Source organism: Amphibalanus amphitrite, unplaced genomic scaffold (genome assembly GCF_019059575.1).
Source record: "Amphibalanus amphitrite isolate SeventyFive unplaced genomic scaffold, NRLGWU_Aamphi_draft 002602F_arrow, whole genome shotgun sequence".
Taxonomy (NCBI): Eukaryota; Metazoa; Arthropoda; class Thecostraca; order Balanomorpha; family Balanidae; genus Amphibalanus; species Amphibalanus amphitrite.
Genome location: NW_024884013.1, coordinates 1 through 23,101, shown reverse-complemented (window position 1 = coordinate 23,101; position 23,101 = coordinate 1). Strand labels below are relative to the sequence as shown.

General features: G+C 50.7%; 1 long non-coding RNA gene across 1 annotated transcript; it reads right to left on the bottom strand.

The window, feature by feature from the left end:
- Window positions 1-14,470: 14,470 nt before the first annotated feature.
- On the bottom strand, window positions 14,471-23,072 carry LOC122377180. The gene is made up of 2 exons (XR_006255811.1): window positions 22,693-23,072; window positions 14,471-14,968 (listed from the first exon to the last, which is right to left on the bottom strand). It is a non-coding gene; the product is annotated as an uncharacterized LOC122377180 (long non-coding RNA).
- Between the last annotated feature and the right edge of the window lie 29 nt (window positions 23,073-23,101).

The window sequence follows — 23,101 nt, the reverse complement described above, 5'->3', positions numbered from 1 at the left end:
GAGGGTTAAGGCGAGGCCTTCGGTAGGACCGGTTCGGAAGCATTATTGTGGGGTCCTCAGAGGTATTATTGCTGACTGAGGCCAAAGAGGTGTCGGTGTGGACCCTCAGAAATGCTAGTGTGAGGCCCTGAGAGACGCCAGTGAGGTTCCTCACAGGCGCCGTTCTGGCCCTCAGAGACACTGGTGTGGGGCCGTCACAGACGAATGTGGGGCCCATAGAGGCTAGAGCTGCTGGTCTGAACCCCTTACAAGCCGGCAGGGGCTCTCAGAGACCAACAAGGGGCCCTCAGGCCAGCAAAGGGCTCTCATAGGCCGGCGATACCTTCAGAAGCTCTGTGGGGTCCTTAGAGACCGGCACAATACTTTCAAACGCCGGTGGGCCCTCAGAGTCGCCGATGTAGGGCACTCAAAAGTCACCGGTGGGTGGCCGTCAGATGCGCTGGTGTGGGGCCCTCAGAGGCGCCGATGTTGGGTCCTCAGAGCCGCTGATAAAGGTCCTAAAGAGGCACGGTGTGGGGCCCTCAGGAGTGCCAGCGTGGGGCCCTCAGAAGCACTGGTATGGGGCCCTCAGAGGTGGCAGTGTGGGGGCACTCAGAAGCGCCGGTGTAGGACCTGCACAGTCGCCGGTGAAGCCCTTCACAGGCGCCAATGTGTAGTCGCTCAGAGACACAGGGTCATCAGAGGCGCGAGCCGCTGTTGTGGACCCTTCATAAGCGGACAAGGGGATTTCAGAAGTCGGTGGTGCCTTGAGGAGCCCTGTGGGGTCCTTAAACACCGGTATGGTTTTCTCAGACGCTGCTGGTACCCTCCGAGTCACCAGTGTGAGGCCGTCAGAGCCACTGGTGTGGGGCCCTCAGGACCGCCGATACAGGGCCTTTAGAGATACTGGTGTAGGCCGTCAGAGTTGGGGGGCCCTCAGATACGCCGGTTTGGGACCTCATAGGCGCCGGTGAGGGCCCTCAGAGTCGCCGTTATGGGGCCCTCATAAATTTGTGTGGGGCTATCACTGGCGGGTTCGAGGCCACTAGAGGTGGCCCGTAATAGGCCGGTAAGGGCCCTCAGAAGCCAGCAAGGGACACTCAGAAGCTGGCGTAGGGCCTTTATGGAGAACTTAGTGTGGCTACTCAGGGGCCCATGGGATGTCCTTACGAGCCCTGTGGGGCACTTCTGAGTCGAAATATGACCAGAAATATGGTCAGTAAACCCTCAACGGCCAATTGGCGCCACAGGGCCCCTCGTGCCCGTGTGGGGGACCTTCGGGACCTGTTTAGGCCCTCAGAGGCGCCGGTGAGGGCTATCAGTCGCCATTACGGGGCCCTCAAAGAAATTGGTGTGGGACCGTCACAGACGGGTGTGGCCTGGGGCCCCTAGAGCTGGCCTTTAATGGACCGGTAAGGCCCCTCAGGCTGGTTAGGACGCTCTGGCCGGTAAGGGCCCTGAGGCCGGTAAGGGCTCTTAGAGACCGCTGAGCCCCCCCCCCCCGCTTTCGACGCCCATGGTCAGATCCCATTGCAATTGAACTCACCTGAATGAAGTGAACTATTGAAGAGTGTGCCTATCATTTATCAATCCGGTGCGTAGTAGCAAAGTCAAACTGCTAGCAGCGGGCTGACCACCCATCTTACGCATGCATATCTACCGCATAAAGTACCAATATCTCGAACACCAGAGCTGTGGCGTGTTCTCTGCGTCTGCCCCTTATAACGTGTAGTCAGTTGACTGCTGATTATTGTTCGTATTTCACAAAGCGTAAGAATTTGACACACAACAGCGACACTGTAAATGCCCTCAAGTACTCACCTCTGGCTCCCGAAACATAAGTGCCGCCCTTCCCTTGGCATTTAATGCCGCCCCCGGAGGGAGTTATTTCCAGCCCATTTTTTGAGGAGTGATTACGCCCCTGCCATGGACTCCCATATTCATTAGGCGGACTGAAAAGGCTCCTATCGCCCATTTTCAGCTCTGCCAGATATTTCCACTGTTTTCTTGTTATATCTGCCATAGCTGGGTCCCAAAACTAGAAGTTTAGGGAGGGCAGGTCGAGGATTTTGATACTGGCGGCCCTGATGGTGTCTGATTCGCTGTTTTTCTTTCTCCCTGAAGACTGATTCTTCAAAAGCTGCTCATACGCCAGATGGACCGTTTGAAGGTTATTTATGACTACAAGCTTGTTCATGCGTTATTTAAAGTCTTTCTGAGGTACCTACTTGATCATCGTATGCTTCGAACTGCCTCAATGCTTCAAAATCATCGTTTTGTGTCGTTCCTTACTGAACGGCGGTGGACCATGCGTGCCCGATTGGTGGGACATTTTCAGGCTCCATTGGGGCCGAGGCCGTAGATCAAAAGGGACAAATGATGACACCATACAAAATGTCCCAGATTTATCCAAGATTTATCTATCACGTGCATTACTTTTTTGCACGCGATTTTTCGATTTAGGGACCACCATTGACGTTTACTTTTTAACAGTTAAAAAAATCACCCTGTATTTGAAGAAAAAGTTTCGGCAGGTCTTGAAACAGCTATTTCCTAAATATGGTTGAAATTAGTCCACGCATTTTAAAATAATTGCGAAAAAATAGGGTCTCAAGGCGTCTGGCGTTAACCCGCGCCCTGGTGGGGGGGGGCTATTTTTTGCCCCCCCTCCAGACTTTTCGATATATCTCCAGAACCGCTGCGCCGATCGTCACCAAACTTTCAGTACCCTCCCGGACATCAATTTTACACATTGTGACCAAAAATTTATCCAAAGGCTATGATAGGTTGGCCGGAAATGACGTCAGAGTGACGTCATGTTCTGCCGTTTTCGACCCAAAAAAGGGTTTCGCGGGAAGAGCTGTCAGGCCTATAGCTTTGCAAATACAGAAAAACGATAAAGACATAAAAGCTGTAGAATCAACAGGGCTACAAAACTGCTATCTCGGATTTTTGAAATTTTTGGATTTTGACCCCCAAAAATCAAAAAATAGATTTTTTGATTATAATAGCCGAAAAATCCAAAAAGTTTTTTAAATTTCGAAAAAACCGGAATATATGTGATAGTCCTTACCGCCTTCTATCTACATACCAAATTTGAGATCGATACCTCTTTTTTTGGCCAAGTTACAGCGAAAAAACTGTTCAAAATTGATGACGTCAAATTTTCAAACTCAATTTTTTGCAATTCTAGACCTCGTAGCGCAAAACAAAGACCACCATTAGACTCCCCGTGACGAGCTGCATCGAATCAATACCCATTTTATGCAAAAATATCAACTTTGAAATTTGACCTTTTTGACCTGACCTTGACCTGACCTCCACCAGAAAGTGGCCTAAGCCGTACCTGATAGTCTTATAACCAACACCATTGAGTTGGAAATGAAAAATTGGCCATAAAACATGCATCGCACAACCTTAGTACCTAAAGTTAGGTTCATGTGACCTGACCTGTGACCCTTGGTGACCTGACCTGTGACCTGGTAATGTCAGTGACCTCTTATAGCAATATATGTACTAGGCAACTGACGCCCTATCGCTGATTCTCGACAAAATGCGTTTTCTTCGGTGTTATAGCGCATTCCCTAGATGACCCGTGAACGGTGAAACATTGCATCTTTGACCTGACCTGTGACGTCATCGGTGACCCCGAGGTCAATGAAATTTGGTTTCCCTCGACAAATTTGACAGGCCTTTCGAACGCCGTTTGAATTTTGCGGATCCGTCCAGTAGTTTCGGAGATACGAGGGGGGGCAAAAAATAGCCCCCCCCCCCACCAGGTCGCGTTATAAACAGACCCCACCAGGGCGCGGGTTAACAGTAGGATATGACAGGAGCAGCGTTGTTCTGTTCTGGTCGTCTCATAAAAATAGGCAAACGTCTTCGAGAGGCGCTGGCATAACCCGTGCCCGGCCGGGGGTGTTTGAACACCCACCCCCTTGCGGTTTTTCGCAGATAACTCAAAAACGGCGGCGCGGAGCGCCGCCGTTTTTGAGGTCAGGTCAGGTCACGTCAAGTGACCTCACCTCAGAAAAAAAATTCAATCCTCGTCAGAGCTACACCGACGGAACGATCGCCTTGAATCTTTCAGCGATTGATAAGAGTAACAGTATGTAGAAAATGTATATCTCGGAATTTTGATAACTGTGACCTAAGATCAGGTCAGTTTTGCGACCTCTCCATGATAAGTCAATGGGAGAAAATTGAAATGCAGCTCTCGTGGACGAATGGTGTTCAAAACCCTCTCCAACATCGGTTCATGGGTAAACATGACACACTGAATCGGAAAAATGCACCTGCGACCCATCTGTGTGCCCCTGAGGTCATCTCATGTCATGAGCGGTCACCAGCAGTTTTTTGGCTATAACTTTTGATAAAGACGTGCTAGAGCGATGAAAACACGTCAGGATGTATTCAGCTCGACGATACGGATCGACCGATATGCAACATGACCCTTTCCGGTCAGGTCATGACCTTGACCTAAAGTTAAATTTTCAAAATGACCTTTCAAGGTCAGCGAATAGTTCATTCGACGGGTCTCGAGTTAAAAGAGTGTTAAGTTCGCTGCAGAGTACCGTAAACCGGGGTGAGTTGATATGGATTTTGAGGTTTTTCTAGATTTCTTCAAAAGCCACATTCATTTACGGAATTCTTCTCGTGCCAGTTTCATGGCACATGCCTTGGGGAGGCAATCAGCAAAAATGAATAAAAAATGTATACATTAAGCCCCTTTTTTAAAACGCCAAAGTTCATATCAACTCACCCCCTGGGGGGTGGTGAGTTGATATGGTTTTTGATTTTTCAAAATTTCTCGGCTTAAGAGGCTCGGAGGTGAGTTGATACAATGCCAGTGTTTAAAAAAAGGATGAGAGAACACATCCTGAAAGAAACCATCAGAAAAATGGTAGTAGTTTGGCAGCAGACCTCACATTCATGAAAACGCAATCATGTCCAACACAGCGCTATCAAAATGGCTTGATTTTAGCAGCATCATTTTTTCGCTTTATGATACTTAGTTTTACTTAGAACATTCTGAACTTGGCTAGTCACGTGTCCTCAAGCCAACGGTATCAAAACTGGTAATATATTTTGGAATTACAAGTGTATTTTCTTGTAATTAAAACACATTGTCAGTTGCGGGTCAAGGTTGATATGCCTCTGACAGAGATAGTGGATTGAAATGAAAGAATACATATACTTCTGAGCTTTTGTTGACTGGTAGTCAACAAAATATTAATGAAGTGAAGTGAAGCGAATCTAATTCGGACTGTATTCTATCAGGTAAAATAAGCGACGTAAAACAGAATTCGGCATCAAAAGCCAAAATTAACCCTCGCACTTATAGGCGGGCGAACGGACCACCTCGGCTTTTCGCACATAACTCGCGCAAAAAGCGGCCGATCGCGACGAAACTTTCAGTAACTCTCGAGTTTATCAATTTTACACATGTTCTAAAAATTTCATGACCCTGACTCAAATGGTTTTTGACTTGTGACCTGATTCTCGAGACCGCGCTTGGCCGGAATCGCGATTTGGCGTAGTCGGCTCACATTATCCGCGCATTTCCAGTCTTTTTGTGATTGTAACGTCCAAACATGTAATTGATGTTGGTCCCATGCAGTATTGTGGGTGTCAACTGTCAAGGTCACCTGAAGGTCAGGTCAGGTCATTGACCTTTGGTGACCTCGGTTCACTTTTTGGAGTTTGACATGTTTCTAGGGTAGTTTTTCGGGCCGATTTCGAATTTAACATGCATTTGATCATTTACGAAGTAGTTTTAGTGCCTTCGTAACATGTTACGACACCGTCAGTGGTAGTCGACACTTGACACTCCCTATGGATAGCCGGCAGGACACCTACTGGTTGATCTGACCTGACCTGACCTGGCCTAAATGTACGAAGACATCTGTGATCAAAACTAACATGACATTTGTGATCAGCAACCGCCAAAAAATAATAACCGCGCTTTACGAACTTCAAATAACCCCCTATTTTCCCGACTTCTGGGTAATTGACCTGGCCTGGAAGGTTAACCAATGACCTAGGACCTTAAAGTTGGTTATCATCAGCTTCCTCGCGTCTCGGGCAACACGCTCGTTTTTTTCGCGAAGCTCTAGCTCCACCAGGGGCCAAACGACGATGGAATTCCAACGGACCCCCCCCCCCCCCTATACGTTAAACGCTGGCAAAACACGAATACGGGCGAGGGCTAAAACACCAGTCAATTTCTTTATATTGTTTGTTCCATTTCATTTTGTCACTCATTCTCGGTTGGCAACTGCCAAGCAGGAAAACTGATCAGTTTCACGACATCAGAATTCCCGCGCTGTTAGCCATACAGAAACGACAGTTCTGTCATTTCCGAAACTACGGATAATTATAACAATTTTTTTTTCATCTGTATGTATATAGGTGTTCTATAGTGTTCCTATGTAGCTTGTAGGGAGCCATCTTAAGACTTGACAGGGAGTTGTGCTGTGCCTTTTGCATGTTAGGTATGTCCACAGAAAAAATACTTTGGGGTCACTGATGTTAGTTGTCGGACCTTTGTCCCCGTCTTGAGTTGAGATGTTAGTTTCAAAACGTTTCGGCCAGTTACTCTCCGGCCGTCGTCACTCGTCAGGTGTTCTTTGCTCCTCAGAAGGACCTGGATGTTGGTGGCGTTGCGCCGTACGCGTCAAACCGTGCGAAAGCTCCTGTAGTCAGCGGGAATCGAACTCGGGTTTCCCCGGTGATGGTACACGTTTCTAACCACTCCACTATCGACGCAGATTTGAGTATGGCCGGAGAATTCACTCGCTGAAACGTTGTGAAACTAACATCTCAACTAAAGACGGGGACGAAAGTCCGACAACTAACATCAGTGATACTAACAGGCCCATGGGTGTAACTTTGTATACTTTCGAGGTCCCATGTGGGACCCCAGTGCGAACATTTGGGACCCCAATTGTCATTTTGGGACCCCAATAGTGGAGGCCCCCGAGGCGCACCAGCTACTTTACAAACGGAGGTCCGATGCTCATATAGAAGGTTCTCTGTATAAATAGGAGGCCCCTTGGACAAATCGGAGGCCCTGTTGGACAAATGGGAGGCTCCCTGGACAAATAGGAGGCCCCCTGAGCAAGTAGGAGGCCCCCTAAACAAGTAGGAGGCCCCATGGACAAGTATTGGACATAGGAGGCCCCTGTACGAATAGGAGGCCCCCTGGGCCTGGACAAATAGGAGGCCCTAGACCTAGACAAACAGGAGGCCCCTTTCACAAAAGGAGGCCCCTTTCACAAAAGGAGGCCCCTTTCACAAAAGGAGGCCCCCTGGACAATTAGGAGCCCCCTGGAAAAATAGGAGGCCCCTTTCACAAAAGGAGGCCCCCTGGACAATTAGGAGGCCCCCTGGACAAATAGGAGGCCCCCTGGACGAATAGAAGGCCCCTGGATAAATAGGAGGCCCTCTGAACAAGAAGGAGGCCCCCTGGATAAAGAGGAGGCCCCCTAAAAATAGGAGCCCTCTGGATAAATAGGAGGCTACTTTAACCAATAGGAGGCCCCCTGGACAAATAGGAGGCCCCCTGAACAAGTAGGAGGCCCGCTGGACAAATAGGAGGGCTCTTGGGCAAATAGGAGGCCCCCTAGGAAAATAACAGCCGCTTGGACAAATAGGAGGCCCCCTGGACAAATAGGAGGCCCCCTGTACAAATAGGGGGCCTCTTGAACAAATAGGAGCCCCCATGGACAAGTAGGAGCTAGAGGCCCTCTGTACGAATAGGAGGCCCCTGAACAATTAGAAGGCTCCCTTAACAAAAAGGAGGCCCTTCAAAAAAGGAGGCCCAAGTAGGAGACCCCTGGACAAATAAGAGGCCCCCGCACAATTATGAGACCCCTGGTCGAATAGAAGACCCCTGGATAAATAGGAGGCCCCTGAACACGTAGGAAGCCCCCTGGATAAAGAGGACGCCCCCTGGAAAATAGAAGCCCCCTGGATAAATAGGGGACCTTCTGGACAAACAGGAGGCCTCCTAGACAAATATGAGGCCCCCTAGACGAATAGGAGGCCACTTGGACAAATAGGAGACGCCATTAACCTATAGGAGGCCCCCTAGACAAATAGGAGGCCCTCTGTAACAGTAGGAGGCTCTCTGTACGTACAAATAGGAGGCCGGCGCTCGACCTGTAGAAGCTTAGCTGTATGTACAAAAAGGAGGCTCTCTGTGCAAGTAGTCGAAGTAGGAGGCTCTCTGTACTGTATGTACCTACAAATAAGAGGCCCCCTGGGCAACTTAGAGGCTAGGTACACAAATTGGAGGTCACCTATAAAAAAGCGGGACTCTGTTGGAATACCTGTTTGAATAAATTGTTTTCCTGATATTCAAATTATTTAATCCTCGCCCGCACATGGGGGGCAGTGGTTGCCACTCCCCCCCCCCCGGGTTTTTTTCTGTTCTGCGCTCAACATTTTGATTGCTAGAAGCCGGATGTTTCGTATAGCTATAGCTGCTTCTCTATCCTTTCTTAGCGTCCATTGAAAATTCCAAGTTTCTATGGTTTTGGTTTCGGAGATATGACCTTACTCTTCAGGTGATGTCATAACCCAAGTGACAATTACCCAATATCTTGCGTTGGCTATGGGTCTTATGAGCTTTTGACACCTTGATTTCGGCCTTTTTTGCCAGTCTTACCTCCCACCTATCATGGAACATGTTGTTCGATGATGTAGAGACGCTAGGGTCAGGGTCAAGGTCAGCCTAGGTCGTCTAAAAATTTTGCGTTTTAGGCGAGCTGAATTTACTTTCGTGAAGTTTCTTTGACTGTATATTTGGTAAAAACTTCTCAGTTCATGATCTCATGCTATAGGAACACATTCATAATCGGTGCACACATCAGTATACACACAGACACAGACAGACATACGAACACATATCATTGACCCTGACCTTACTTGACCTGAAATGACCACAGCCAGCAAAAACCTAGTCGGATAGTGTGACAAAGAGGTTCTAGCTGGCTTGGCACCACAATACGGCAGCGTCATCGGTATATGATGAGCAGCGCACGTGATATTCCAACGGGCAACGGTGACCCCAAACAGCAACGTTCTTTAGTTTGACCTGACCTGGAAGGTCAATGACTGCCTGATGAGGTAAAATTTGGTATCATTGGATTCGTCTCTTCCCAAAGAATATGTTGCTCTTGACTGCGAAGCTTAAAATTTTGTTTGAATAAATTGTGGTGATGTCGAATAAAATACCTACACAAGCAGCGGGCCAACCCATCATATACCGATGACGCTGCCGTATTGGTGCCAAGCCAGCTAAAACAGCTCTTTGTCGCACTATTCGACTAATTTGCTGGCTGTGGTCATTTCACGTCAAGTTAGGTCAAGGTCAATGATATGTGTTTGTATGTCTGTGTATGTCTGTGTATGTACTGATGTACCCTGACCCTGATATCTGTACATCGCAGACGGCAGAACAACATGTTCAATGATAGGTGGGAGGTAAGATTGGCAAAAAAACGACATCAAGGTGCCTCAAAAGCTCACAAGGCCCATAGCCAACGCAAGATATTGGGTATCCGTCATTTAGGTCATGACATGACCTGAAGAACAAGATCATATCTCCAAACCCAAAAGCCACAGAAACTTGAAATTTTCAATGGACGCTGAGAAAAGATGGAAAAGCAGCTATCCAAAAATCAGATTTCTAGCTTAAAAAATGTTCAGTGTAGAGCAGAAAAACTAACTTGGGGGTGGCAACCCTCCCCCCAGGTGCGGGCTAGGGTTAACCCACGAGCCGCTGGGGGGGGGCATAAAGTTGCCCCCCCTTTACGTTTTGTGAAATATCTCCGAAACCTGATGAGCTACGAACGTGAAACTTGGCATAGCTTCAAATGAATACCTAGGCAATGTTTGAGGAAAGTTTGGTGGTTGTAGCACCTAGGATGACGTCACAGTGACGTCATAAAGTTTTGTCGTTTTCCGATATGGACCGTTTCTGATGACGCTGAGCATGAAACTCGACTGTAAATGAACTAGACAGCACCTGCTGTCATCCTAAAACATCTTACTACACTTCCATCTAGTTTCTGACCAATAATCGGCCCTTTATATTCGGTTCCATATATGTGATGTATCGTGAGGAATATGAGAGTCGCAAATCTATAATTTCACTTATGACGTCACTGTGACGTCATTTCAAATGGGATCAACACCAAATTTGGACACAACCTCGGCTAGGTGTTCAGGAAGATGTATGCAAAGTTTCGCTTCTCTATCTCTTCGCGTTGCGACGATATCGTCGCAGAAGTAAAGGGGGGGGCAACTTTATGCCCCCCCAGCGGCCGGCGGGTGGCGCGGAGGCCCAGCGGCCGCCGGGTTAACCCTCACACTTTCTGGGGTCGCTTAGATTCCTTGCGCAATGCTGTGCCGTTAATTTTTTTTTTTTATAATAAAGGCTTTTTGTTTTATTGTCGAAAGTGAAAAAGCCAGAAATTTGCGTCGATTTCGGTCGACGCGGGGGATATTTACATACAATGTCATCCTGCTGGCCTGGATCCATGAGTAAGGTCAGGTGACCTACCATTTCTTTATTGATATTTAAAAAAAAAATCATGGCATCCGGGCTGTGACGAAAAATAAGTGGCCTAAATCCAATGAGAAAACTGGATTTGGGAGTACCCTAGGTTTGGCTTCTGAGCCTCTGGTCCCCCAGTTAAAATTTCTTAGAGGAGGCCCTGACGTGGTTCGCAAATTACCGCTTCCGCAATTGGAGGCCCCTAATTGTTTGGAGGTCCCCACTAAATGGAGGCCCCCTTGGACGTTTGGGACCCCAATGGTGATGTCAAAGTTTCACCCATGAACAGGCCTCGTCTCAAGCATTCAGAAAAAAACTAAAGCTTTTGGGGGTTGATGGAATGATGTGGGGAGAGAAAAGGAGAAGAGTTGGTCTAATTGACTTTGTCTTACCTGCAGACCCATATTTCATGCTAATTTGCATGCATACCAGCCTGATATCAGCTCTTATCATGCATATCAACTCACCACTTGATGGCATATCAACTCACCACCTGTCACTTTTCTTAAAATTATAAAAAAGCGTTGTTATAGGTGAAACCCAAAACTACCTGGGATCAACAGTAAATTGATGGTAGTTTCTTTCCCAGTGCATGTTGTTCCGTGAATATCCACCGTATTTGCTCTAGGGTGGGGACTTTTCCTTAGTTTCAAAATCAGAAGAAAAAAAGGACTTTGAAAAAAGTAATGTGTTAAGAAGCCACTGCACCACATGCATGCCTTTCTCAGCTATATGCATCACTTATTGGTTGCTTCACTTCACAGAAAAATAAAACTGAAAATTGGTTTACAAATGGATGAGCAGCACACATTTTAACATTTTTCGAGCAATTTATATCAACTCACCACCCCATATCAACTCACCCCGGTTTACGGTACGTTGTTTCCTCTGCGCGAGCATTTTCTCTGCACAACTGACTGACACACAACTGATAGCGGTGATACAGCATCCGTCCTGTGACAGATATGCTGCGTGTAAATCAGCGGTCCCTGTAAATCACCGTGCGGCGACTGCGCGTCCGCCGGCGGCTGGCGGGTTTGGTGCATATGTCTCGTCAGCTCCGGCCCGACCCAACTCGGCAGACATCCCCACCCTATCCACTGTCAGTGATCTCGTTAGGGACTGTGGAATACATATACCGAGAGCGCTGCTTCCGACTACTTCCCGAGGAGCTGCGGGCCGACAGGGACACGGGTCGGACAGTGCCCCGAGTCCGCAGTCTGTCCGGGCGTGGAGTGCCCCGAGTCCGTATAGTCTGTCTGTGCAGACCTGGAGCTGGACAATCATGGTGAAGGTCGGTCTGACGTTTCACCAGCCACTATGTTACGACAGATGGTGATTGCTGTGAATGCTATAACGCTTATCTAATACGGCTATAACGCGACACGAGCAGTGGCGGTTTTTGCCCGATTGGGCGTTGAATCCTGCCGTGGTCCGAGAAATCACCATCTGCCGTAACATAGTGGCTGGTGAAATGTCAGACCGACCTGACTGTCCAGATCTGTGGTGCTGTCTCAGTACTCATACATGTCCCGGTACTCACCGCTGTTCCGGTACTCACTGTGAGAAGGTGGCCCTGTCCCGGTACTCACTGTGAGAAGGTGGCCCTGTCCCGGTACTCACTGTGAGAAGGTGGCCCTGTCCCGGTACTCACTGTGAGAAGGTGGCCCTGTCCCAGCACTCACTGTGAGAAGGTGGCCCTGTCCCGGTACTCACTGTGAGAAGGTGATGATGCCCACAGTGGTGGGGTCCGACTCCAGGGTCCGCCAGGTCTCCTTCAGGTAGTGTTTGTCGCGCTCGGTGAGCCGCGGCCCCTCGGTCGGCTCCGGCGGCTCGCCGCCAGCCTCTGAGCGGGCCCTCAGCGAGCCGGGGCGGCCCGGCCGGCCGGCCGACACCGCGTACAGGCGCGCCTTGGCCTGAGCGGCGCCCATCGCGCTGACAGCGAGCCGCTGCCGAGGTCACTGGCGCTGCCCTCAGCCGGCTCCCCTCAGCCGTCCCCGCTGTCCTCAGCCGTCCCCGCTGACCCAGAGACGGACAGGCGGCGGCGCTCTGGCGACCGGTCTGCTGCGTCCGGCCGGCCACACGCTACCGGAGGAGATCACACACACAGTGCCGGGGACAGGGGCCGGCGCGGGGCCGGCGCGGGGTGACGCCAGTCCAGTCAGCCCTGGTCGGGATTGAGATACTGCGGGACCAGCTACCGTCCAGTCAGCCTCGGCTGAGACTGAAACACTGCGGGACCAGCTACCGGGCTACCACTGGGCGGGACGGGTATCAACAGTCGCCGGTGTCTCACAGGCCCCAGTCACCAGCAGTGCCACTGGGCACTGACCCAGTCACCAGCAGTGCCACTGAGCCGTCACCAGCAGTGCCACTGAGCCGTCACCAGCAGTGCCACTGAGCCGTCACCAGCAGTGCCACTGAGCCGTCACCTGCGCGTCGCGTCTCAGCTACCCGCGCGCTGTCCCGGCCGCCCGCCCGCCGCGCGCTCACCCTGCGGTGCGCCGCAGGAATCTCCTCGCCGCCACCGACGCCCGCCGCTGCCGACGGTCCACTGAGGAGACGCGGCGGTGACGGGAGCGACGGAGAGCAGCAGGGAGGGAGGGGAGGGGCAGGAGGGGAGGGGCCGACTCGGGAGGATATGGACTGTGGACTAGAGACCGCACTGTAAACTGTGGACTGAACTATGGACTGAGGACCGAACTATGGACTGCAAACTGTGGACTGTTAGGCTGTGCGGACTGAACTCTATGGGCTGTGGACTGTGGAGTTCAAACTGGATTTTAACTGTGGACTGCGTACGTTCGACTGGACTATGAACTGTGAACCAGACTGAGGACTGTGCAGTGTGCACTGTGGTTTATGGAGTCTGTGGACTGTGTTTGACCGTGAGTGTGGACTGTGGACTGTGTTGTGAACCGTGAACTGTGAGTGTGAACTGAGGACTGTGGACTGTGTGTGGACTGTGGACTGTGGACTAAGCATCTGGGTGTGGCGATCCACCCTGTTCAGGTGAGACGCGGTGAACGGTGACCGGAAGACCGACTGTCCGACGGCCCCAACCTAACGTGCTCCAAATCGACTGCGTGTGCGTGTGTGTGTGCGGGTGTTTGGGCGTCTCCCGCACAATATGTGCCCGGCGCCGGTGGGCGGGACAGACTCCATGCATACAAACTAGTCTTCAGAGTACAGCCCATTTACGGCCGGTGTCACGCTAAACGACATTGTCAGCGGCTTAATAACATTGTCAGCAGTATGATGACATTGTCAGGGCGACTACATGCCTGTCGGCCTGCAGCTCTGCTGTGCAAAGCGTCTTCTAGTTCTGTCAGAGTGAGATGAACACTGACTGACCTTCGGTACGTCATAGCTGTTATAGTGAGGCCAAAACTCCGATAAGCTTGCATATTTTATTGAGCAAAATATACGTAAACAAATTATTCACGCGATAGCCACCGCAACTGATGAAAATGAGATAGGTGGGTCACTGCTTTATGCACGTCACAAAATAGTGTACACTGACTGGAGCCTAATGGACATACAAGCGGACAGGTGCTGGGTCTGCTCTCCATCTGCCCAGAGGGCCAGTCTCCCTGCACCAGAGGCAAGGTGTGGAACGGTGACAGGTAGGCACTGAACACGCATTTTCTTTATACAGACAACATAACATTGTATTTAACTTCCATCACTCATCACTGTTCGTATTATAAACACATGTCAAAGGCGGTGTGGTGATCGTATGCTGACCACCAAGCGGGCATTATATGACTAATATCGTCCCGCTGTTACGGGCCAGCATACTGTGACTGCCATCTGCCGGGGAAAACAAGAAGCAGGCCGTCCCCCGAGCTGCAGATGGCAATCGTGCTGTCTTCTATACCCAATAACGCAGCCTACCTACTGCAGATCGGTTGGTTGGAGTTATCGCTAATAAAAACATCGTGAAGTGAGCGAGCAATATCATTAGCACCTTCGCAGCAATAACAAAGAAAACAGCGAGACAAGTCACACATTCGGTGAGATTCGTGTGCGCTATCTTACCGCGCTACCGCGCTGCCGGGACTGGTCCGCGCTGCCGGGACGGGGCGGCACTCCGCTGCCGGGACGGGGCGGCACTCCGCTGCCGGGACGGGGTAGCGGCCGGGAGGCACTCCGCTGCCGCCGCAGACCGCGCTGCCGGGACCGGGCGGCACTCCGCTGCCGCCGCAGACTGCGCTGCTGGACGGGGCGGGGTAGCGGCCGGGCGGCACTCGGACTCAGAGGTTACGCTGCTCGGGCGGCCGGTACGGGTACTGCAGGTACTCAAACACCTCTCGCTCGCTGCTCACGGGCACCGGCTCGCCCGCTACACCCGTGGTGCCCAGCGGCCGCAGCCCGTACTCGTTCAGGGTGAACCCCTGCTCCAGCGCGTGAGCGCGCATCTGTCTGCACAGAAGCACACAGACAACACAGATTACAACCCGTACACCTGTCTGCACAGCACACAGATAACACAGATTAGAACCAGTTCAACTGTCTGCACAGAACACAGACAACAGATTAGAACCGGTATGGTACACCTGACTGCACAGCAGCACACAGACAACACAGATTACAGCCTGTACCCCTGTCTGCACAGCACACAAACAACAACCAGTACATCTGTCTGCACAGCAGTACACATACAACAGATTAGAACCAGTTCAACTGTCTGCACAGCGCACAGACAACATACAAAGACCAGTAGACAAACAGTCAGCTACACTGATATAGATACATATATGCCAGATATAGATACAGTTAGATATACTAGGGTTGACTATTAAGTAATGGAAGTGCCTTTAGCAATTAAAAGTTTTTGCACGTGCACACATTATTTTGGTGCCATCACGTGCGCCGATGTTTTGTCTATCCAATGGTGAGGACCAGGTGTCTTAAGCTACAATTTGCTCTGAGCTATCGACGTTTTCCCAAGAGACCACCCAAACCTGCGGCGCACGACAAAAAAGGAGCCTGGCAATGGCCAAAATCGCGCGCCAGCGCGAGGTCATTAAATCTCAGTTTGTGGTAGGGAAAATGCCTGCTGAGATCAGGAAATTTCTTTTAAAGGGACACTCCCACCTTAACATTAGTTTTGAGTTGAGATAGCCAAATTGGTGGCCATGGCCTGCAAATACCGGTTTGGGCACTTACAACATCGAAAAATGCTTTAATTCGAAGATATGGAATTTCAAACTTGCAGTTTTCGGATTCTAAGGGGCTAATGCATTGGAATGCCCCCTTAGAATTTGTGACGTCAGCTGAGATCTAACGATTTTTAAATCTTAGACTAAAACCATCGTTAACACGTGGTGGTATACGCTGCTTTGCGCGCAACGTCTGCCGCACTTTAAGGCTGCCAATTTATTGCTTCCAAATAAGTCGCTAGTAACAGGGGAGATCCCAAAAAGTAAACAAAAGTAAAAGCCTAATATCTTGAAAACCAGTGAATATTTTTCGGTGAAAATTGGTAGATATTCGTTTTCGCTCTTTCTGAACCAAGGGACATCACTTTCATGCCAATTCATTAACTTTTTTGAAGGTGGGAGGGTCCCTTTAAAAGTGTATGGAGCGACGGCATCAGGTGCGCCGGGCAACAGGTGCGACGGGCGGTGTGCCGCGTGCTCGCGCAGATCAGCGAAGATGGCCTCCTGGCGGCGTTCCAGGACTGGGTCAAGAGGCTGGAACGGTGTGTGATGCTAGGAGGCGATTTTGTGGAGTAGTGGTGCTGTTATTTATTGTGTTATATGTATTGTTTTTATGAAAATATAGCACCTTACATTATTTTATTCGTGTAGCCATAACACTTGGCCACTGAGCCCTGGTGATCTCGCCCTGGCGCACGATTTTGGCCATTGCTAGGCTCCTTTTTTGTCGTGCGCCGCAGGTTTGGGTGGTCTCTTGGAAAAACGTCGATAGCTCAGAGTAAAATGTAGCTAAAGACATCTGGTCTTCACTATTGGATAGAAAAAAGATCAGCGCACGTGATGACACCAGAAAAATGTGTGCACGCGCAAAAACTTTTAATTGCTAGAGGCACTTCCATTACTTAATAGTCAACTAGTAGATACAGGAACACGCAAGAATAAACAGGAACAAATAATAACATGGACAAATGGGCAGATCCACTTACGCACGGTCGGACAATCACGACCCTCAGGCAGCTTCTGATTAGCTCAGGGTGTCCCAGGGTGTACAGGGTGTCCCATAAGTTCGTTCTCACATTTTATTTGCATGTGAAACAGAGTACTTTGCGTTTTGATATATTCATGACCCCTCAATGTGCTCCCCATTTAATAGGCAAACACATGAACACATGCTGCGGCATGCCAACCGGCATGTTTGGCTGCATAGCAGGCTTAAAGTTAACCCAGACTGACTTGACATGCGCCGTGAGCTCCTCCAGGCTGGAACAGCGCTACGCTTCGACGAGCCTAAATTTCAGCATAACCAACAACTTTTTATGAAATTTTGATCCGATGAGGTGCCTGGCATGTGGTCTTGCCACAAACGCCTGTCACAGTCTCCTTCCACCGCTTTTAAGCTTTGCTTGGCCTGTGCACTGATGCACTGTCTTGCCTGAAGATGGGCCTACGACCTCTCGGATGCCATTTTCTCCTCTATAAATGTGTTCATACTCGCGGTTCGAGTTCAGCTTGAGGGCTGAAACTCCTCCTAGATTTTCTTGGAAAAGCATTATGCTTCCCAAAGCTGTTTCTGGGACACCAATCGCAACCTGGTCAGCGTCTGCTGGACGCCTATAACCCCACAATACCGTGATCTTGGCCTTTCGCATAGGAACATAACGGGACGAAACGGAGGCCTCCTCCTTCGCCCTTATGGGGTTGTTTTCGGGTTTGGACGGGTGTTTCATCTCGAACGTGGACTAGTTAGTCCAGATGACCTGGTTGATGTCCTCAGTAGGGTGTGTCATCGAGGGGGTGATTCTCGCAGAATCAAACGCCGTAAGGTTTTCCCTTGGCACATTGATCAATAATGAATTTTCATCCATATCCGAGTCCACCAAAATTAAAATTCGTGCGGCGCCAGCCGTTCAAAGTTTTGGCGCCCGGCGTTGCAGTCTCCAATGCTGAGCGTCATCCAGCACTGCGAGTAACACCAAGTATTGTAGGAGGTAATAATGCAAAATAACTACCGCTGAGAATGATGCTTTTGAGCGCTTCTAAGGCTGATTATTGCAAAAAAGCATGTCCTTAGAGTGTCCAATTATTCTTTTTATTGTGCTCAATGAATTAAATCGAGCATGGCTTCTGAAACTAACGAAGAAGCTGCCCGATTTTGAGAAGCGGGCGGGGTGGAGGCGGAGACGGCAAGTGACTCAGATTCATCTTCTGAAAACACCGACTCCGTGGCATCCTCTGGGCGGTGCTTCTTCTTCTTCTTCTTCTTCTTCTTCTTCTTCTTCTTCTTCAGCATGTCATCTCGTGTGACCTGGCCCGTCTCCACCAGGAAGTCCCGGATGAGTCCAGCCTCGGTGGAAAGGATCTCCCTCAGCGTCGGCAAAGGGCCCCACGGGCGGGTCCGTGGCCCCTGGTAGGCGGGGTAGTCGACCAACAGGTGTTTGGCCGAGTCCGGTTCGTCGCAACGGACTTTCTCGTCAGACTCGGCCGGACCAAGTCGGAATCGGGTGTCTCCGGTGAGTGGGGAGCAGCTCACGCGGAGCTGTGCCACTGTGATCGACGCTCGGCGGTCCAGTTCTCTCTCCGTGGCCCAGAGCGCCACATCGTCCGCATTCGCAGATGTGTACCTCCAGTTCCCGAGCCGCAGTTATAGCCGGTCATACGAGCCTGCAGGGTTAGCGTCCGATGGCTGCGCTGGTCCTTCAGGAAGACAGCCTCCTCCTGAGTGACTGTGGGCGATAAGACTTTTGCACCTGCTCTGAGAGTTGCATTTGCATTTGGCGATATCCAGGAGTTGTTGAATTATGCAGTGGCGGCGCTTTGCTGGTTCCCTGTGTCGTGCTATAATTGTCGTATGGGCATTTCCTAATCAGCTACGTTTTTTTCGCCTCGTGAATTATGATCCGGATAGCATAGGGCCCTGCCGAAAGTGACACGGCCGCGTACAAAACATTTCGTGATAGGACAGCCGGCACTTTTGTCCCAACAGCGACTGCTGACTAAAGCAGAGGCCTTCAGTTATGTCAGGTGGCTGAGTGCTCATCAAAGAAGAAATCCAACAAATAGTGCATTTAGGGCCGTGGCGAAAAAAGGACAAGGCAACTCTGAACTAATGAAGGAATCCCTGTTCGCGATCTATGTAAAACACACGACGAAAGTGATCAAAAGGGACTGCTATAAGCCCCACAGACAGCCCTACAGACTTCTGAACAAAACACCAGAGACACAGGAAGGAACAAAGCGCCGCCACTGCATAATTCAACAACTCCTGGATATCGCCAAATGCAAATGCAACTCTCAGAGCAGGTGCACAAGTCTCATCGCCCACTGAGTCACTCAGCAGGAGGCTGTCTTCCTGAAGGACCAACGCAGCCATCGGACGCTAACCCTGCAGGCTCGTATGACCGGCTATAACTGCGGCTCGGGAACTGGAGGTACACATCTGCGAATGCGGACGATGTGGCGCTCTGGGCCACGGAGAGAGAACTGGACCGCCGAGCGTCGATCACAGTGGCACAGCTCCGCGTGAGCTGCTCCCCACTCACCGGAGACACCCGATTCCGACTTGGTCCGGCCGAGTCTGACGAGAAAGTCCGTTGCGACGAACCGGACTCGGCCAAACACCTGTTGGTCGACTACCCCGCCTACCAGGGGCCACGGACCCGCCCGTGGGGCCCTTTGCCGACGCTGAGGGAGATCCTTTCCACCGAGGCTGGACTCATCCGGGACTTCCTGGTGGAGACGGGACGGGTCACACGAGATGACATGCTGAAGAAGAAGAAGAAGAAGAAGAAGCACCGCCCAGAGGATGCCACGGAGTCGGTGTTTTCAGAAGACGAATCTGAGTCACTTCCCGTCTCCGCCTCCAGTTCCACCCCGCCCGCTTCTCAAAATCGGGCAGTTTTTTTCTTTAGTTTCAGTAGCAATGCTCGATTTAATTCATTGAGCACAATAAAAAACAGTAATTGGACACTCTAATGACATGCTTTTTGCAACAATCAGCCTTAGAAGCGCTCAAAAGCATCATTTTCAGCGGTAGTTATTTTGCATTATCACCTGCTGCAATACTTGGTGTTACTCGCAGTGCTGGGTGACGCTCAGCATTGGAGACTGCAACGCCGGGCGCCAAAACTTTGAACGGCTGGCGCCGCACGAATTTTAATTTTTTGCAAAAACGGTTGCTATGCCGTGTGTTTGCAGGTCTCAGTGCCAAGGAATTTCTTTACGGCATTTGGTTCTGTTACTGATGACACACCCTAGTCCTCAGCCCTTTAGTTTTTTTAGCCTCAGGCATAACGAAACTCATGTTTGGCCATTTTAAGACGTTTTTGACTGTTTTGAGCCCTCCGGTAAGCAAAGCTTAAGTCACCTTGAGTTATGTACCCCGTAAGAACAATTTTAGACAGCTGGTAATCCATCCTGAAAAGTCTGCTTACCAACTTTCTAACCCTTTGACCTTTTTGATGGCCACTTTGGCGCCACACAGTTTTGGCCACATGGCTCACTCCTGAGAGCTGACAAAAAAGAGGATAAACTTGCAATGATTGACTCCCGACAAATCATCGGTGTCACTTGCTGACTGTGCGTCCAGTTAGCGATGGACATTGTCTACAGACTGGTAGGCCTCAATCACCCTCAATCGTCGCGAATGGTCACGTGCTGACTAAATACCGAGACGTACCCGTATTGGAGACCTCTATGTTGCGGCGTTAGCCGTCTGTGTAGGAAACGGGCTCTCTAGCAAAAACTATTTTGTCTACAGAAATTAGTTACTGTGGAGCATATTTCTACCAGCCATGGCAACCACGTAAGCTCAGTAACGAACCAATTTCAGCGTGTCTTTAAGCAAGAGAGCCTAAAAACGTAAAATTTAGGTGAGAACGAACTTATGGGACACCCTGTACTGTAGATAGAACACAAACACCATCGTACGTGTCGTATATAGACATACCCTGGTGCAGTGATATCGCACCCACATATACTGCCGTGTCGGACACGACGTCAGACCTACAGCGGCCGCTCACCTGTCGAACTGCCCACAGACCCACAGCGGCCGCTCACCTGTCCAACTGCCGTCAGACCTACAGCCGCCGCTCACCTGTCGAACTGCCGACAGACCTACAGCTGCCGCTCACCATTTGAACTGCCGTCAGACCTACAGCCGCCGCTCACCTGTCGAACTGCCGACAGACCTGCAGCCGCCGCTCACCATTTGAACTGCCGACAGACCTACAGCGGCCGCTCACATGTCGAACTGCCGACAGACCCACAGCCGCCGCTCACCTGTCGAACTGCCGACAGACCTACAGCCACCGCTCACCTGTCGAACTGCCGACAGACCTACAGCCACCGCTCACCTGTCGAACTGCCGTCAGACCTACAGCCGCCGCTCACCTGTCGAACTGCCGACAGACCTACAGCTGCCGCTCACCTGTCGAACTGCCGACAGACCTACAGCCGCCGCTCACCTGTCGAACTGCCGACAGACCTACAGCCGCCGCTCACCTGTCGAACTGCCGACAGACCTACAGCCGCCGCTCACCATTTGAGCTGCCGTCAGACCTACAGCCGCCGCTCACCTGTCGAACTGCCGACAGACCTACAGCCGCCGCTCGGTTCTGCGACACCTGAGCGAGCGTCATTTCAGCGAACGACATTTGAGCGAAGCCTTTTCAGCGATTATCAATTTAAGCGATTGACTTTTTCAGCGATTGTCAAGCCGGCGAATTCAATGACAGCGATGATCAGCTTAAGCGAGGACCAGAATAAGCGAAACCAGGTTGAGCGAATATATGGAGGTCAATGGGGACCAATTAAGCGAACACAGTTACAGCGAAACCGAACGCGACGGAAGTCAATCATTTGCTACTTTTCGGGAATTCTTGCCCTTGGAATAGGTACCCGCTTGGTGTCATGCTTCAAGCTGCGCGCGGCAAATTAAAAATTTGCTTTTAAGCTTGGAAACCACAAAAATATCTGGCCTCATTCTGCAACCTTGATCTGGAAATGTGGAACGTGAGAGAAAGGACGATGGAAGGAATGCCAAGGACCAATAATAAACTCGATGGATGGCACAGGGGGATCCAGTCTATGTTTCAGGGACCTCACCCAAATATCTGGAAATTCGTACGTTGATTGGGGCAAGAACAAATTTTACAACATGGCGAACTGATCTGATTCAAATTCAAGCGGGGGAATTTCGCAAAAATCAGCACAAGCAATATGAATATCTGAGCAAACGTTTGGTCATCATTATTGGCAAACGGCGGGGGGAGGGTGAAATCGAACCGCCGGATTTTTTTTTTTAGAAATGTGGCATTAAATTTGGAGCTTAATGTCTGAACTTTGAACGTGACATCCGCCATCCAGTTCCGGATAACCATGAAAAGTTCCGGAAACATTCTTTGTACGTACGCTCGCAAAAAAAAATACACCGTTACGGTACGATGAAGTGTTTCGCTGAAATGACAGTCGCTCAAACTGTAGTCGACGAAAAAGATGTCGCTGAAACATAGCTTTCGCTTAAATTGATAATCGCTATATTTGATAATCGCTAAATTTGATATTCGCTTAGTTGCCAGTCGCTGAAAATGGTTCGCTCAAATGACGCTCGCTCAAATGACACTCGCCAAAGTCGCTCGCACCGCCGCCGCTCACCATTTGAGCTGCCGTCAGACCTACAGCCGCCGCTCACCTGTCGAACTGCCGACAGACCTACAGCCGCCGCTCACCTGTCGAACTGCCGACAGACCCACAGCCGCCGCTCACCTGTCGAACTGCCGACAGACCCACAGCCGCCGCTCACCTGTCGAACTGTCGACAGACCTACAGCCGCCGCTCACCATTTGAGCTGCCGTCAGACCTACAGTCGCCGCTCACCTGTCGAACTGCCGACAGACCTACAGCCGCCGCTCACCTGTCGAACTGCCGACAGACCTACAGCCGCCGCTCACCATTCGAACTGCCGACAGACCTACAGCGGCCGCTCACCGGTTGAACTCGTCGCTGCCGGTGAAGTAGAGCACGGCGCAGTGGTACTGGTCGTGCGGCACCAGCCGGATGTCCAGCCGACGGTGGGTGGTGTACTGGTCACCGGGGAGACGGCAGACACCCTGAGGGCAGGGGCCGTCAGTACCCGGTGGGTGGTGTACTGGGCGCCCGGGAGACGGCACACACCCTGTGGGGCAGGGGGCCGTCAGTACTCCCCACACAGTCCTCACACCCTGAGACAGGGGGCCGTCAGTACTCCTCAGTCCTCACACCCTGAGACAGGGGGGCCGTCAGCACCCGGTGGGTGGTGTCCTGGGCGCCGGGGGACGGCACACACCCTGTGGGCAGGGCAGGGGGCCGTCAGTACTCCCTACACAGTCACACACCCTATGGACAGGGGGGGGGGGTG